Here is an 18,166-nt window from a genome sequence, read left to right as displayed (position 1 = left end):
GAGCCGGGATGGCTTGAATTAGGACCAGGAGGTGGGAAGCTGCAAGGAGATGGAGCCCAGCTACACAGAGGAAAGACGTTGTTCCCCAGGCTGTTCGTGGCTGGAGCTCACCGCACTCCGGGCCTGCTTTGGTCGCAGTGCTTGGCCAGGCGTCAGGGGAGCTCAGCTTGACCTGGACGTCTTCCCCGCAGTGCTCCAGGCCCTCGAGGACTCAGTGCTGGCTGTACCTGAAATGAACGAACACGTGCCCAGGCAGGGGCAGGGGGAACGTATCACCAGAGCTGGTCACATACGGGCTTTCAATCCCTTGTTCACACCACAGCTGGCCGGTTGGATGGGACAAGGTCCCCGGGATTCCCTGAGGCTGAACGAGCTGAGCTGCCGGAGGTGTGGGCGGGATGGAAGGTGGGTGGCCTGTGTGTCGCTGGGATTAGGCTTCCTGGGCCATCATCTGCTTCTCCTCGGAGAGGGGTGACAGCGTGAGGCTCAGGAGGGCAGGTGCCACCCAGAGGCCAGATTCAGCAAAGAGTAAGCAAAATCCCCTGGGGATGGGGTGGGAAGAGTTGCTGCAAAACGTGTGCACTTTGCTCAGACAGGACTATTACAGCTATAAGGAGAAATGAAGGTGTCTGCAGCCAGCCCGCAGCAGAGCAGACGAGCTCTTGAGAAGGCACCTGCTCCTGTTAGAGGTGGACCTTTGGTAGCAAAGAGACAACAGCTGTCAACAAAACAAATGGGGGCTGGATGTAGTGGCTCACACTGGTGATCCCAGCACTTTGGGAGGCTGAGGCGGGCAACACAGTGAATATTCATCTCTAAAACAAAACAAAACAAAAAAGGAGATGGGTATGGGACCGTGCATTTGGGGGCCATTTAGTGCGAGGCAAGCACCGGGCAGAACATGTAGCTATTAATTAATGTGCTTATCATGTCAACCCCTCCCCACATGCAATAGCCCATAAATTCTGTTTTTCTTTTTCTTTTTTTCTTTTTTTGAGATGGAGTCCTGCTCTGTTGCCCAGGCTGAGGTGCAGTGGCACAATCTCAGCTCACTGCAACCTCTGTCTCTGTTTCAAGCGATTCTCCTGCCTCAGCCTCCCAAAGTAGCGGGGATTACAGTCTCCTGCCACCATGCCCGGCTAATGTTTTTGTATTTTTTAGTAGAGATGGGGTTTCACCATGTTGGCCAAGCTGGTCTTGAACTCCTGACCTCAGATGATACACCCGCCTCGGCCTCCAAAGTGCCGAGATTACAGGCGTGAGCCACCGCGCCTGGCCAATTGCCAATAAATTCCACTATTTTTAGAATCAGGCCCGCCATCATCACCACGTTCCATCATAGCCTCATCTCATGCCTCCGTCTCCAGCCACTCTGACCTGGTTCCCCAAGCCCTCCGCACCCTGCCCCCATCACCGAGGGCCTTTGCACACACAGTCCTTTCTGCCCAGTGCTCTCTCCTCTCTTACCTCAGCTGCTGGCCTCTCTCTATGGACACCCTGGGGATCTGATGTCAACCCTAGCCCTCCCTGACCCCGGGGCCAGTCCACGCTGCTTCATTCATTGGGTTGTCACCAATGCTCATCCCTTTCCCTCAGAGCGAGCCTTGAGCCTTGAATGCCATCTGGTCTCTCTGGGGTTGCTTGATTCATGCCTTGTCTGCCCCACCTGACTGTAGGACCCTCTGAAGCAGGGATGTCGTCCTCCTTTGTCACTGTTTTACCCTGAGCCCAGCACAAGGCTTGGCTCCTAGAGGCTCCCATGAAGCTGTTCTCACCTGAGAGCGACCCCGAAAAGTTCAGGACACTGGCATGGAAAGGGTCACTGCTTCTCACGAGGCCAGAGTCCCTGACATGGAATTCAGCAGTTTAGAGAGGGTTTCCAGACCCAGCCTGAATTCACATTTTCACTCTGGTGCCACTGGCTGGCTTAGCGGTGACCTTGAGAAAGTTGAATTAACTCTCCGAACAGGTGTTGTCACCTGTTCCTTGGACAGGGCAGAGGGAGGAGTCGCTGAGATGACACAGCACACAGAGCCCTTGGCACACATCCTGGCACAGGGGGTGCTTAGTGGCCGGTGGTGGGGAGGCGGGGCAGCGGTTCTGAGGCCTGGACACCTCTCATCTCTGGCTAGGGGTCGGGTGAGGAATTTTTCCTGGCTGCCCCAGAGTCGTCCAAAGCAGCAGCTGCCCGGAGCTGGCAGGGTGGGTGAGGCCCTGCGGAGACCTGGAAGGTGTTCAGGCCACGGGTTGCAGGCACGGTTGGCAGCAGCGGCTCCACTCCAGCCTGGTGACCTCTGTGAGAAGCTGCCTCTGCTCCCCTCTGGCCACTCTCCGTCCACAGCCAGGACAGCCTTCAGGAAGAAGAAGGAGGACCGGAGTACTCACAGGATATCAAGCCCTCCCAGTGCCCTGGCTGCTGGCACCTACCCTGAGCTCTTCCCGAGGGACCTGGAGCTTCCCCAGGGCTGCCCTTTTCCCCTCGTCAGCCCCCAATAAGACACCCAGCTGCACGTTAACCAGCACACTGTGTCCAGTGGCTCACAGCACTGGAGACTCGGTTTCCCCAACCCTCATCTGTAAAGTGGGGATAACAATTCCTGCCGGATGCAACGAGATGTTTATAAAATTGCCTGGCACAAAATAAATCCTTAATAACGCCATTTCCCTTCTCTGTGCCCCACACCAGCTGCTTTTCCCCTGACGTACCTGTGCCCCTCCCTTGTAGAAGCGGAAGCGTCTCCCTAGTTTTGGGAAAGGATCTCAAACTCCTTCCCACAGAAGAGTTCAGGCACACAGTGGGTTCTCCCCAGTGGGAGGCGGTATTCATAAAAGAGTAGCCTTCGGCCAAAGAAATCGGGCAATGATGGTGATATTTCAGGCACTGAGATTTTGAGGCTGGGGCCGCTCTGCCCATGAGTCACTGGCCTCTGACAAAGAATGTGGTGGCGGGAGGAGGTAGCCAGACCGTGCGATGAGGCGTTCAGTCCCAGCTTCTCCACTGCCTAGCGGTGTGACCTTGGCTGGGTCTCCTGACCTCTCTGAGCTTCCTGGTCTGTAACATGTGGGTAATAATCGATGGTAATTCCCACCTCCCAGGGGTGTGATGGGGATTACCTGGGCTCTTCCTGCAGCACAGGGCTGATCCGTGGCAAGAGCTCAGGGCGTCACAGGTCCTGCTGCTGTTTTTTCTTTTTCTCTTTCCAAGACGGAGTCTCACTCTGTCGCCCAGGCTAGAGTGCAGTGGCGCGACCTCAGCTCACTGCAACCTCCACCTCCCAAGTCCAAGCGATTGCCCTACCTCAGCCTCTTGAATAGCTGGGATTGCAGATGTGTGCCAACACACCCAGCTAGTTTTTGTATTTTTAGTAGAGACAGGATTTCACAGCGTTAGCCAGGCTGGTCTGGAACTCCTGACCTCAGGTTATCTGCCTGCCTTGGCCTCCCAAAGTGCTGTGATTACAGGCGTGAGACATCACACCTAGTCCTGCTCTTGTTTTTCTTTTCACCACTGAGGGTTGGCAGTGCGTTTGGCCAATTCATCAACCCCAAACCCTCCTCCCCAGCAGCATAGCTGAGGGAATGCAGCTCGAGGCTTGGGGAGGCGCAGACGTTTCCAGAACCCTAACAACCTGATTTCTTTGAGAGCACACCTCATGTTTGGCCTTGGACTGGCTAGCCGTGTTGGTGGCTGGGTGGGCTTCCAGCATGGGGAGGGAGGCCCCGTGAGGGCGAGGGACCCCAGCAAGGTCACTGTGTCCCAGAACCTCTGTTTGTTCGTAAGTGAAGCTGCTTCCTCTCAGGGCTGCCCGGCGCTCTCGAGGGCCTGGCCAGTGAGAACAGGGGAGCCCAGGCCACAGCATCGGGGACGGGGCTGGAAATGGAGAGGGCTTCGAGTCGGAGGCCTTTGGACACGCAGCATCTCTAGGCCATGGGCGGGTGGGGTTTCCTGGACCCTCCTGCAGGAGCAGTGACCCTGGCCACCCTGCCGCTCACTGTGGGCGCTCTTGGCACTTCCCCAGAGGTAGCTTCTTAGTGCTCTTAGGTGGAGGGCGCTGGGAAGCCGGTCCAGGCCCTGCAAGCACAGACTGAACGGGTCGCCTGGTTCCCCAGGTTCCTGAACTGGGGGCAGTGGGGCCACCTGGGCTGATATCTGGGAGGAGGGACCCCCTGCCGCCAGACCCCAGTAAGAGGAGCAGGGCTTGGCCAAGGCAGCTGAGAACTCCAGCCCGGAGTGGGACTCTGAGGACAGAACTGGGCAAGAAAGCACCGGCTGTGTCCCCATCACACTCCATCATAGCCCGGGAGAAAGCTCTCCCTGTGAAAGCTCTGGGCTTCCTCTCCCCTCCCTGGATACCATTTTTCCATGGGGTTTGCTGCCACCCTGGTGGGAAAAGTAATTAGGTGACCAAGTACCCACTGTCACACACCTCTGACCCCTCCCAGGTGGAGCTCACCCCTCTTCCTCCAGGAGATTACCTTCAGCCCCACTGAGCACCCTTTAGCCCTCTGGGGCCCCGTCACCCCTCAGGCGGTTGCCATGGGGTCCTGTGGAAACACAGGGGAAGGGGTCAGTTCACATCCATGGAACAGCAAGTCCTTCATGGTGACCCACTCAGCACCGTGAACTCAGAACCGTCCAGTTCTAAGTTCCTAGCAGCATCCGGGTAGCTTCCCAAGCTCCCAGTCAACATGCGCCAAGGGACCAGCCCTTCCTCTGCATGAGTCAGCTGTACTGAGGGCAGGGAAGGGCGGGCAGAGGGTGGGAAGAGGCTTTGAATCTTTCTCTTTGGCTGGTTCAGCAGCATCAATGACATGAGTTGCCTCTTCAGTAGGCTACAGTTAGAAAACAGCAATGCGGGCCAGCCATGGTGGCTCACGCCTGTAATCCCAGAACTTTGGGAGGCTGAGGCGGGTAATCACTTGAGGTCAAGAGTTCGAGGCCAGCCTGGCCAACATGGTGAAACCCTATCTCTACTGAAAATACAAAAATTAGCTGGGCGTGGTGGCTCATGCCTGTACTTCCAGCTACTCAAGAAGCTGAGGCAGGAGAATTGCTTGAACCCGGGAGGCAGAGGTTGCAGCCTGAGTGACAGAGTGAGACTCCATCTCAAAAGAAAGAAAGAAAGAAAGAAAGAAAACAGCAACGTTACCCAGCATTTTTCGAGCACTTCTTGCAGGCCAGGGACAAGGCTAAGTGCATTCTGTGCGTGCCCTCCCTGTGTTCTCACTGCATCTTTGAGACCACCTACTGTTCCCACTGTTTGGTCATGGAATGGAAGGCTGAGAGGCTCGGAAATGACCTGGGGTCTCGCGGCTGTAGCAGGAGCTGGTGCTTGTCAAAGGCTACCTGTGCCCCTGAGAGGGGAGAGCACTTGAGCCCAATTTAATAACCAGTCTCTCTCCTACATTCATCCCCGTTCTACGGATCAGAAAACGGGGGCCGTGAGTTCTACAATCAGCTGGAGATATCACGAGGAACCAGGAGCTGATCTGGAGCTACAGCCCAGGTTCCTGATTCTAAATCTGGTCCGCCTTCTACCCTAAATATTTCCCTGACCCACTCCCATCAGTCACTCTTGCTGCCTGGGGCAGTGGGCTAAGAAGGATTCAGAAGCCATGCTGGGGATCGGTGGGAATGAGCACAGGGATGGATTAGCAATGCCTGCCAAGGGTGTGGGCAGGGGAGTGGCAGACTGCCTGCTACATGTTGCCATCCTGCATGATACCCTGCTGGCCCTGAGCTGATTGATGCCTTCCTGCCCCAGCAGTTGAGAAGTCCATTTATTTCCCTCCAAGGGCCTCACAGACCCATTTAGCCCAAAGCTGTGGATCTAGGGGATTCACAGAGAGACCTGGTGACTGTGCCAGCCTCTGGAAACCTGAGTCGACACTGTCCAATGGGCATTACTGGTGATGCCCCAGGTACTCAAGCCTCTTTGCACTCTAGGTTTTAGACTGAGCCACTGGAGGGAGGAAGCTGGGGTTTTTAGTAAACCTTTCTGGAGAATGTTTTTTGGAGCTGGTCTGTATTAACCTGGAAGAATTCCCCTGGGGTCTGAATCCAGAGGCAAGGGTTTAGGGGGGGCATTTGGAGTCTACTGCATCATTTTCCTAAGAGCCAAGTGAAACACAAGCTCCAGCTGCCTTTGGCTCCCAAACCGCAAGCTCAGATTCATTCTGTAGCTTGAAGCTGCAGTAATACATTTTCCCCTGTGAAACCTGCGGAGGTGCTTCCCATCTACTCACCGCGGTTGCAGCCCAGGTTGTTGCAATAGTAAGCGCATACTGCATGTGAGTTGCAGAAAGAAGGGAACAGATGGTGAACACATTGCACCTGGGTACTATTTAGCTGTGTTGACCATGTGGGTTATCAAGACTTCATCTCAGAAGTCAGTTTGCTACTTCTGTTGGAGATGGGATATTATCGCACAGGTTTGAGGAAAGGTGAGTTCACAGACCTCACCTAGAGTGATATCTAGAAGCAGAAACGAACTAAAGAGTGATGGTCATGAGAGTCAGCGTGCTAGGTGCCGTGTGCCGAGGGCTGTGTGAGGCTCGGTGCTAAGTGACGCTTTGTGAATATTCCAGTTAATGTCCACGACAACCCCGTCAATGGGGGCTTAGGCCCATGCTGCAGATAAGGGAGCGGAGGTTCAGAGACGGTCTATAACTTGCCAGGGTCACACAGCCAGAAAGAGGCAGAGCTGAGGTTTGTGCAGCTGGCTTCTAAAGTCCCATCAGCGGTGGGTTGGGCTGCCTGGCTTTGCTGTGCAGAGCCTGCAGTGCCAGCCTGTGTCAGCAGAGAGCCTGGAGAGGCCCTCTCTCCCCGGAGGGGCATGGGCTGGGCAGGGCTCCCCAATGGCTTCCCTCTGCTGGTCTTGGAACTGGACCCTGAGCCAGGGTGACAGCCGGCTTTCCCCAGGAGGTTTTGGATTTCTGAATTGTCAGAACCCTTATTTATCTATTTATTGATTTACTGAGATGGAGTCTCGCTCTGTCACCCAGGCTGGAGTGCAGGGGTGCCATCTCGGCTCACTGCAACCTCCGCCTCCCAGATTCCAGCGATTCTCTTGCCTCAGCCTCCCGAGTAGCTGGGATTACGGGCATGTACCACCATGCCCGGCTAATTTTTGTATTTTTAGTAGAGACAGGATTTCACCATCTTGGCCAGGCTGGTCTCCAACTCCTGACCTTGGTGATCCACCCACCTCTGCCTCCCAATGTGCTGGGATTACAAGCGTGAGCCACTGTGCCCGGTCCAGAATCTTTATAATGTGGTAAACAACAATGGCACCTGGATCTGCTGGCGGCACAGTGGCGACTGGCTTGTTGGCACGATTCCAGATCACACCTGGGAACAAAGACGTCCAACTGGAGGCCTCTTGGGACCAGGAGAAGGGGTCTTGGAGATAGCCCAAGTCAGAGGTCACAATATCAACTGAGTGGCGTATGGTAAGCCAGAGCCACGCCCCATCTTTTTGTCCCCAAATGTTTGTGTTTACTTTAAGTATAACGGACATAATAGGAAATATGTATTTGTTCTCTGCCCTGGCTCTTGGCTCCTGGCACAGAGCTTCTAAAACCCTTGTAATTTCCTGAGTGATGAGGTGACGGGGGCATCTTTTGTTAACAATTTTTAATAATATTTGGTCTTGTTCCTGGTTCCTGATCCAAGAGCTTCTAAGACCCTTGGCATCTCTGGAGTGATGAGTGTCTTTTCATATGCTAATGAGATGACTGGTGGCTGGGTGCCCCTAGGTAGCTTCAGGGTGGGGCTGGTAGCCATAGGAACCAACCCTGAAGTTGGAGGGCTGGAACATTCAGTCCCCTCATCTCTGAGGAAGGGAGAGGGGCTGGAGATTGAGTTAATCTCCAATCCTCATTCACACCAATGGAATGGAACCTCTATAAAAACAGTCGACGCCAGAGTTTGGAGACCTGTGTTTGTGAACACACGGAAATGCTGGGAGGGTGCCGTGCCCAGAGCGGGCATGGAAGCTCTGTGCTCCTTGCCCATGTCTTGCCAGGTGCAGCTTTTCCAACTGGCTGATCCTGAGTCGTGTCCTTTATAAAAACTGGTAAATGTAAACGAATGTTTCCCTGAGTTTTATGAACCATTCTAGCAAATTACTGAACATGAAAGGGGGTTGTGGCAACCCCCAATTTATAGTCAGTGGTTCAAAAGTACAGGAGGCCCCAACTTGGCCTCTGATGTGGGATGCAGTCTGTGGGATTGTGGGGTCTGAACTAACTCTGGGCAGCTAGTGTCAGAATCCAGTTAAATGTAGGACACCCGGGCGACGTCTGCCAAGAACTAAAGAACTGGTTGGTGTGGGGCAAACACACCAGACATCAAAACACATGTGATGTCTGAAATGTTGCGAGGATTTAGAAAGACAGCTATTTCCCTTTAATAACACACATAGTAAAGTGCCCGTAAGTGTCCAGAGTATATGAATCAGTGAGTATCTATGAATGGATGGATTTTCACAAACTGGTCCCATGGAACCAGCACCTCTGAAGGCTCCTCGTGTCTATGTCCATGCTTCATATAAGTGAGACGACACGGCATGTACCCTTTGGTGTCCGGCTTCTATTTCTCAGCATACATTCGGGAGATTCATCCATGTTGCTGTGCGTTGAGGTAGATGATTAATTTTCCTTGGCGTACAGTATTCCAATGCGTGAGAATACTACACTCAACCCATTCTACTATTGTTGGGCTTCTGGGTAATTATAAATAGTGCTGCTACGAACATTCTGATGCATGGCTTTTCTTTTCCTAAGTGTGGTTCTCATTTTCCTCCCACCAGCAGTGTAAGAGGTGCGCTGCTCCACATCCTCACCAACTCATGTTATTATTTTCTATCTTTTTTGTTTTAGCTTTTCTGGTGGGTGTGTATTGACATTGCACTGTGGCTTGTATTTGCATTTCCCTGTTGGCTAATGAAACTGAGCCTCTTGTTATATGGGGTATTTTTTGGTCCATTTGGGAACCCTGTTGGCTTCTCTGCCTCTCCAGGCCCATTTATCTCCTGGGATGTCTGTCTTTTTCTTATTGGTTTGTAGGCATGTTGTAAGTATGAATCCTTATATTGCATTAATTACACTGTATAGATGACCTTTTCACTCTCTTAGTAGGTTCTTCTGATGAATAAACATTCTTACTATAGTCCAATTTATTTTTTATGGTTAGTTTTGTGTCCTATTTAAGACATTTTGCCAAGTCCAAGATCACAAAACTGTTTCTTCTAACTGCTTTATGGTTTGCATTTCACATTTAGATCTACAATCCACCTGGAATGGATATTTTGTTATTTGTGAGATAACATTTGTTTTGTTTTATCATAGAGACAGGATCTTGCTCTGTTGCCCAGGCTAGGGTACAGTGGCATGATCACAGCTCACTGCAGCCTCGACCTCCTGCACTCAAGCAATCCTCCTGCCTCAGACTCCAGAGTAGCTGAGACTACAAGCGCCCACCACCACATCTGGCTAATTTTTTAATTTTTTAGAGATGGTCTCACTGTGTTGCCCAGGCTGGCCTCAAACCCCTGGCTTCAAGCAATCCTCCTGCCTCAGCCTCCCAAAGTGCTGGAATTACAGGTGTGAGCCACTATGCTTGGCCTTGTGAGATATGTTTTTGAGATGACCCTCTTTTCCCCATTTATGGCTGGGTTGCCCTGTTGAGTACACTGTGGGGAGGGCAGGTCTCTTTCTGGATTCCCTCTGTTCCATCGGTCAGTTTGTCTATTCTTGTGCCAATCCCACACTGTCCTAATTACTGTGGCTTTTTTTCCCCCAATGTCTTGTAGTGTCTTTCAGCCGTGTTCTTTGTTCTCAAGATCTTCTTGGCTATTCTTGACCCAGTGCTTTTCTATATGAATTTTAGACTCAGCTTGTCAATTTCCATGAGAAAGAAACCTCTTGGGATTTTGATTGAAATTGCATTGAATCTAGATATTTAGGGGAAAGCGATACATTTACAGTATTGTAGTTTTCCAGTCCATGAATATGGTATATACCTCTATTTGTTTAGATCTTTGTTAATTTCTCTCAATGGCATTTTGTAGTTTTTAGCGTAGGCTGTACATCTTCATTAGACTTCTTTCTACTCTCAAACCTACAGCTAATTTGCAAGAATGGAACAATGAAGACTCCCAGACCTACTCACCTGCCTTAAAGATACAGCTGTTCTCCCCCAGAGAGGTGGCAACATGTTTCGTATTTTTGTCTTAAGCCTTGGACTTTTAAAATCCTGGATTTTGATGTGTGTGCAGAAGAGAACTAAGATAGCATGCTTGAGACCGCTCTCCTTTAAAAGGCCTGCTTGCAAGAGTAGCCTCTGACTGGCATCTGGGAACTTGGATCTCAAGAGAGTTGCCACTATTCTCTAACTATTAATAGTGCTTTGCTGTGCCTGAACTGTTTGCACACAAAATGGGGTTTGTGCCAAACACCTGCTTGTCCTCTGGAGGTCTGGAATTTTGTTCCACGCTAGATAGAGAATGCTGTGTGACCAGATCTCCATAAAAACCCCAGACACTGAGTCTCTAATGAGGTTCCCTGGTAGACGACACTTTGAATGTGCTGCTACAACACGTTGCAGATGGAATCGCTCCCATGAGACTGCCCTGGGAAGGAACTCTTAGAAACTGGCACCTTCTTGCCTGAGACTTTGCCCAATGCACCTTTCCCTTTGCTGATTTTATTTTGTGTCCTTTTGCGGTAATAAGTCATAATTGTGATACAAACAGTATGCTAAATCCCGTGAGTCCTAGTAAATCACTAAACAGGAGGCAGGGGTGGTGTTATGGACGCTCGACACAGTGTGAAGGTTCCAGATGTTTTATGTTGATTCAAAATGAAAGCTTCTGAAGCTCATATGAATTGTATCTGTAGGCAAGACATGGCCTATGTCTTGAGCAGGCACAAGAGCAGGCACTTCCGGGCTTCAGAGTGAGCTTGAGCCCCTCACTGGACAGGGGTCAAGTGAGGCTTAAGGTGGGACTTGCCCCGTCCCAGGTGCCCAAGCTGGAAAGAGGGCCGGCCTGGGCTTCCTAGGCCAGAGCTGCTTTCAGGAGAATGTACCTGGTGGGAGAAGTGGTGGAAAGAAGGAAATCACGTCTCAGTTTCTGATGGGAGAAGGTTTTCAATCTATGTTGTGTGAAAAAGCAGTTGGTACAGAGACTGTGTACCCATAAGATGATTTTATTTCATAGATAGGATCTCTATCTCAGCCTTAGAAAGAAGGAAATTCTGATGCATGTTACAACCTGGATGAAGCTTGAGGACATGATGCTGAGTGAAATAAGAGAGTCACAAGACAAATGCTGCAGAATTCCACTTCTACGTGGTCCCTGGAGTTGTCAAATCCATAGAGACAGAATGGAGGTTGCTAGGGGATGACGGGAATGAGGAGCAAGGGCTTGACAGGATGGCGCTTCAGTTTGGAAGATGAAAGCGTTCTGGAGATGGATGGTGGTGATGGCTGCAAACAATATACACCTAAAAATGGTTAAAATGGTAACTTTTATATTATATGTATTTTACCACAATAAAAACATAGTCAGATGAAATAGGCTGTTTCTTTGTTCACATCGCTATGGTCCTGGGAAGACACAGACCAAGGTGCTCATGGTCATCATCTCTGGATGGAGGGATTGTAGGGGAGAGTTTTCTTTTTGTTTATATATTTGGTTTTAGAGATGGGGGTCTTGCTGTGTTGGCCAGGCTGGTCTTGAACTTCTGGCCTCAAATGATCCTCCTGCCTCAACCTCTCAAAGTGCTGGGATTACAGGTGTGAGCCACCGTGCCCAGCCTGGGAGATAGTTTTCTTTCTGCTTTTCTATTTTCCATGGGTTTTTTTTGCATGCAATATATATTATGTTTTAATGTTGAAAAAAAAATTTTTTTTTTGAGATGGAGTCTAGCTCTGTTGCTCAGGCTGGAGTACAGTGGCATGATCTCATCTTACTGCAACCTCTGCCTCCTGGGTTGAAGCGATTCTCCTGCCTCAGCCTCCCGAGTAGCTGGGATTACAGATGCACACCACCATGACCGGCTAAGTTTTTGTATTTTTAGTAGAGACAGGGTTTCACCATGTTGGCCAGGCTGGTCTTGAACTCCTGACCTCAAGTGATCTACCCACCTTGGCCTCCCAAAGTGCTGAGATTACAGGCGTGAGCCACCGCACCCGGCCTGAAAAAATTTAAATACAGAAAAGCATGGCGAATAATAAAACATTTATTTATGTATTAAATTTTCAATTTGGAAAAAATCTATTAACAATAAATACTATGAAGAAAAAATCAATGTCGTCAACCAGAAACACTGGGGAAAAAAGGACAACCTAATTGTTTATCAGAAACCCCTCCAGCCACGCTCCAGTTGGAAACTATCATGGAATTAGGCCCAGGCCTCTTCCCAGGTACCTGTTTCTGGCCAGGCAGCGGCCATCTGGGTCACATCAGAAGAACTGTGTGGATTCCTGGTGCACCAGGACCTCTGAATCTGAATTCCTGGGGAGGCCCAGATGCTGTCCTTTGCAAACTCTAGGTGGTTCTGCTGTTTTGCTGGACTTGTGAAACACCTCCCAGGGTTCTGAGAAACGAGTTTGACAAGGGCTTTCTCTACCCGATGGTGGCTCTGTTCTGTGCTCCTTGGTCTAGTATGGGTCATGGTCTGTGCCTCAAGGTCTGAGTGTGAACCAGGTCCCAAGACTCTGCCTATGACCACACCCCAGGAGATGGAGCCGGGGAGCCATGTGGAAAAGAGGGGGATGGGTGTGACTTGCTAGCAGAATTCCAAGAGGCCATTGCCTCCAACAGTGCCCCTGAAAGCTGGGTTGCAGGTGGAAGGGAAGCGCCTTCACCTGTTCTGCTATCCCTGTGCTTTTGCAGGGAGAGAGCGTGACTCAGGCCAACTGAGTGACCTGCGCAAGGTCACCCAGCTAGTCGTGTGTGCAGGACTGTGGCCCGAGGGCATCCTTTAGGGGCTGCAGCCTCCTCTTGGCTGGCCATCTGGAAGGGTGTGCTCAGGGTTCCAGGGGGCCGATGGGGCAGGGCCCCTGCAGCCTCCTGTCTCTGAGATGATGGACTGTGCCCGTGGCCATCCCCACAGCCCCGGAGCCTCCCTTGAACTCTTCTCTGCACCCTGGAGAAGCATCTCCTGGGGGCGGCGGCAGCCAGGGGAGCGGCAGAGGAAGAGAGGAGGGGTAGGCCCCATCTCCCCGTCCCAGGTCTGGAAAATGAGCCCCGCGCCCCGAGCCCTTCTCTCCCACCCAGCTCCGTCTGTGTCGTAGAAAGTCCTGCTCAGAATTCACAGCTGCTCCTGGGCTCATGAATTATGTATGGCTCCAGATCAATCCGTCAGCGCCCTGTCAGGGAGGAATCAAAGGCCCCGAGGCCGGCAGACAGCTCTTTCTGCGTGGGGCAGCCGCGGAGAGCCCGGCGGGGGCGAGTTGGTGGAGCCCCGTGGGCGCTCTGCTCCCCGTCCCTCCCAGATGCCCCGTCTCTCTGTTTCTCTGCCAGACGCAGATTTGACAAATGTCTTTAAAGGCGGGATGGGGGTAACAACAAAAAACCCTGGCCCGTGTGTGTTGAACGCGTTCCAAGGTGCTTGGCGTGAATAATTGATGCCAGCGCCGCGTCTGTCATGGGAAGGTCACCCTGGGTGCCGTACAGTCTCCGCCACCACAACAGCACAAGATCCCGCAGCACTGATGAGACGGCCCCTCCTCGGCCAGGCCACCACTCTGGGGCTGGGCAATCTGGCCATGAGGGGATGGCGGCCTTGCTCCTGAGAAGGGCCGTCCTGCTCTGCTCTGTCCGGGCCTCCAGCCCCAGCAGCCAGGGTTGAGAGGGGAGCTGCAGGGAGCCGCAGGGATCGGCCTGTCGCCCCTGGGCACTGCTGGCTTCTGGGAGGAGCTGGAGGTGGTTGAGATGCATGGGCTGGCTGTGCACCGGTGTCCTGGAGCTGCTGTGACAAATGAGTGCGAGCTGGGCTGCTGAACGGTGATCCCACAGCTCTGCGGCTGGAGGGCTGGAGTTAAGGCGCCCGTGGCGATGGCTCCTTCTGGAACTTAGAGGGAGACTCCGCTGGTCTCTGTCCTGGCGTCTGCTGCCTGTGGGCTGTCCTCCCTGTTCTTTGACCCTGTCCCTGTCTCTGCCCTCAGGTGGCCGCCTCTTCTGTGTCTTTGTATCCTCTCCTCTTGTTATAAGGACACCTGTCATTGTCATCCCGGCCCAGTCCGGGATGGCTGCATCTCAAGATACTCATCTTGATGACATCTCGAAGACCTTTATTTCAAATAAGGACAATTCTGAGGGTCTGGGTGGACCTATCTTTTCGGGGCCACCATCTAATCCACTACGGCGGGAGACGCAGCAGCACGAGCCACGATAGGGACAGGGCCGCCCAGGCCTGATGGCCGCTGTGGCCTTCTCATCTCAAGGCAAGACGGGGCCCACAGCCCCGCCCAGGACAGAGGCAGGGAACCCCGAAAGAGCACCCCCTGGAACTACTCCAGCCTGGCTTCTGATGGCACCAGGGTCCCCACCGCCCAGCTCTCTGGGTTGGCCAGGAGGTTGTGGTGACCATTTAGCAGATGGGCAAAGCGAAACCCAGACAGGGAAGTGATTTCCCCCAGGTTCCAGGGAGGGGCTGGCGGGGCCAAGATCAGTGTCCACGTGACTCAGGTAGGTGCGCGTTCTCCTGCGTCAGGCTGTCAAGCTGTGCTTGGGCCCCTCTGTTCTAGCTGGCCCCTCCCACCCCAGCCTCATCTCTCCCCACCCACACTCTCCAGGTCAGCCTCACCGGCATGCCAGTTCACAGGTCTCAATCCTGCTGCACATTTGGGTCCCCAACTTTGGACATTCAGGTCTCATTTGAGTGAGGTGGGAGCAGGTGTGAACTGTTAAGACTCTCTCCAAGTGACTCCAGTGCACTCCTACAGGCTCCACGCTCCCCCTGGCACAGGCTCTTCTCTCTGTCTGAGATCCACTGGTTTTGGTCCTGACATCTGCTTGGTGGTCACCTTCTCAGGGAGGCTGCCCCAGTCTCCCTGACAGGGTCTATCTAGACTCCCTATTTAATGCAGCACGTCTTACTCTCACTGGATACAGCCCAGCTGGAACATTCATTTCTGTATGTAATTCTTCGTGTCATCCTCTTTGTATCAGGTAGAATGCCTTAGGCTGTAATAGCATATCCAGGGAAAAGTGGCTTTAATAATAGGAGCTTATTTTTCTCACATAATAAGAGATCTGGGCCAGGCACAGTGGCCCTGTAATCCCAGCACTTTGGGAGTCCTAGGTGGGAGGATCACCAAGGTCAGGAGTTCGAGACCAGCCTGGCCAACATGGTGAAACCCCATCTCTACTAAAAATATTTAAAAATCAGCTGGATATGGTGGTAGGCACCTGTAGTCCCAGTTACTTAGGAGGCTGAGGCAGGAGAATAGCTTGAACCCCGGGAGGCAGAGGTTGCAGTGATCCCAGGTAGTGCCACTGCACTCCAGCCTGGGCAACTAAGACTCTGTCTAAAAAAAAAAAAAAAAAAAAAAAAGAAAGAAAAGAGACTTGATTCAGCAGCTCAGTAACAATAGCAACGCGCTAGCATTTTACTATTTTTGACTTCCCCAGCATAATGGCAAGGCCTCACCTCATGGTGACAATATGGCTGCCACAGCTCCAAGAATCACATCACATAATAATAAAGTCTACAAGGAAGGAGGGGAAAATGCTACCCCAATTCTTCTTGTTGGAGATGCAAAGCTTTCCCAGAGCCCCCCCAGCAGACCTCAGGTCCTAGTGGATAGAACTGGGCCACCTGCCCACGCCTACATGCAAAGGAGTCTGAGGAGGCAGGTATTTCCCAATTTTATCTTCTATGTGGGAGCAGCGCTGTGATAACAAGGAACTCGGGGAGGGTCGTGTCTCATGGGTGGGTCACCCAAAACGTCTCAGTCTCCCTGACTATGGTGTAGACTTCATGAGGGGAGGAACTAGGTCTAAATTTGCTCCCACATAACCCGAGTGCCTGGCAAGGACCTGGTGCTCACCAGATGTGGGCTGAATTACTTCCGTGGCACAGCTGATTTTCCAATCAGCCTTGAGTTCCTTTAGAGCAGGGGCTCTTCTGCCCATGTTCGTAGCACCCCCACCTCCCCCATCCCTCCCTGCACACAAGAGGGGACTACAGCTGTGGTCCCGCTGCAAGCGGGGTGCTAAGAGAGGGCACAAGAGAGTGCCAGCTCTGACGGACTCCTTACGCTTCTGTGGTTCTGACACGAGCAAGTCTCCCCTCTAGGATGAGTCAGGGTTATTCTGCCAGCAGCAGAAAGTAACTCTGGCTAATTTCAGGAAGGATAAAGAAGGATTTATGGAAGGAATGAGGCTCACTTAATCAAAAGCAAAGGTGAACACTTCACACCCATTAGGATGGTTCGTAGTAAAACAAAATAGAAAATAGCAGGGGCGGATGGGGATCTGAGGAAATGGGAAGCCTCGCGCACCATTGGCGGGAATGCAAAATGAAGCAGGCACGGTGGAAACGAGCATGGAGGTTCCTCAGAAATGAAACAAGGAATGATCATGTGATCCAGCAATTCCATTTCCGGGTGTACACTCAAGAGAACTGAAAACAGAAATTCCAAAAGATATTCGTATACCCATGTTCACAGCAGCATTCTTCACAATAGCTAAGACGTGGAAGCAGCCAAGTGCCCATTGCTGGGTGAATGGTAGATGAGATGGGTTCCATCCATACAACAGAATAGGACTCAGCCTTAAAAAGGAAGGGGATTCTGACACAGGCCATTATAGTGAAATCAGCCAGTCACCAAAGGGCAAATACTGGGGGATTCATTTCTACAAAGTACCTGGAAAAGTCAGGTCCACAGAGACAGAAAGTCCAATGGAGGTTGCCAGGGGGAGGTGGAGGGGGAGTGAGCGTTTCGTGGGGACAGAGCTGTGGTCGGGAAGATGAAGGAGTTCTGGAGATGGATGGGTGACGGCTGCACAATGCAAATGCGCTTAATGCCACTGACTTGCACACTTAGAGATGGCTAAAATGAGAAATTTTAGGTTACGCCTGTTTTACCACAATCAAAAATTAAATTAAAAAACAAAAAGCACAGTGAAGAATCCAGGGGTGGAAGGGCAGGTGGGGCAGCATGGCGGCCTGGGGAGCAGGAGCGGGGCCAGGTTCTTCCAGGCCCCTCTGCTTGGAGCAATGCTCCAGCTCTGGTTCAGTCTGCATCACCTAGCCCAGGAGTCGGCATTCCAGGGCAGGGGTCCAGCCAGCATGATGCGGGTCTCATGTCCATCCCTCCACCAGGGGAGGGAAGGGGGTGTCCCTAATGACAGTCCCTCTAAGGCAGTGCACATGCATCTGTGCCAGGGGATTCCCAAGGCAGCATGAGGTGCGGCTTCTGGAAGAAGGCGGGGTGGATGCTGGGCCAGCGAAAGCAACTGAGCCTGGGCAGGGGGAGGACAAACCGCGCTTCAGGGGCCTTCACAAGGCCCCGCACAAGTCACCTGGGAACTGGGGGACCGCTTTGTGGTCCCGACCTCCTCTGACTGCTGTAAGGGAAGTAAGATGCGTCCACTCCTCTGCACACCGCAGGGTGGTGAATGGGGATCTGGAGTTGCAACCTGACGGGCTCAATCTCATGTGATGGCGTGAACCACTGACATGGAGGCCGCGGCGGCAGTGGAGTGGGGAGGGGTCTGCTGGGTGTGGCTGCCCAGGCACCTCTGGGACTGAGCACTCCTGGACGCACTGCAGCTAACCTTCCCAGGGGTCCCTCCTGCTGGGCCCCAGGGGCTTTCGGCTGGCCTGGCCCCCTCCCTAGCTCTCTCTGGGTCCCTTGCGTGTCCTCTACATGGTCCCTGGCCTCCAACAACCGCCCGCAGCCTCTGCTGCAGGGTCTCTTCCCCTCTGTGTGTGGCTCCCATGGACTCTCCGTCAGTACCTCCTGGGCACATGGGAGCCCCGCAGTTCATTCAGGCCACATAGGAGCTGCAGGCGGAGGGGAAATTCATCCCTTCCCAACCACACTATGCTGCCGAGTACCCTCTCATGTGGCCACACCAGGTAGGCGGGGGCTGCCTGCCTGGGAGGCGATCTCTTACCAGAGTCCTAAATGCAACCTGGACAGAAC

This window comes from Macaca fascicularis, chromosome 15, assembly GCF_037993035.2.
Source record: "Macaca fascicularis isolate 582-1 chromosome 15, T2T-MFA8v1.1".
NCBI lineage: Eukaryota > Metazoa > Chordata > Mammalia > Primates > Cercopithecidae > Macaca > Macaca fascicularis.
This window is presented reverse-complemented; position numbering follows the sequence as displayed.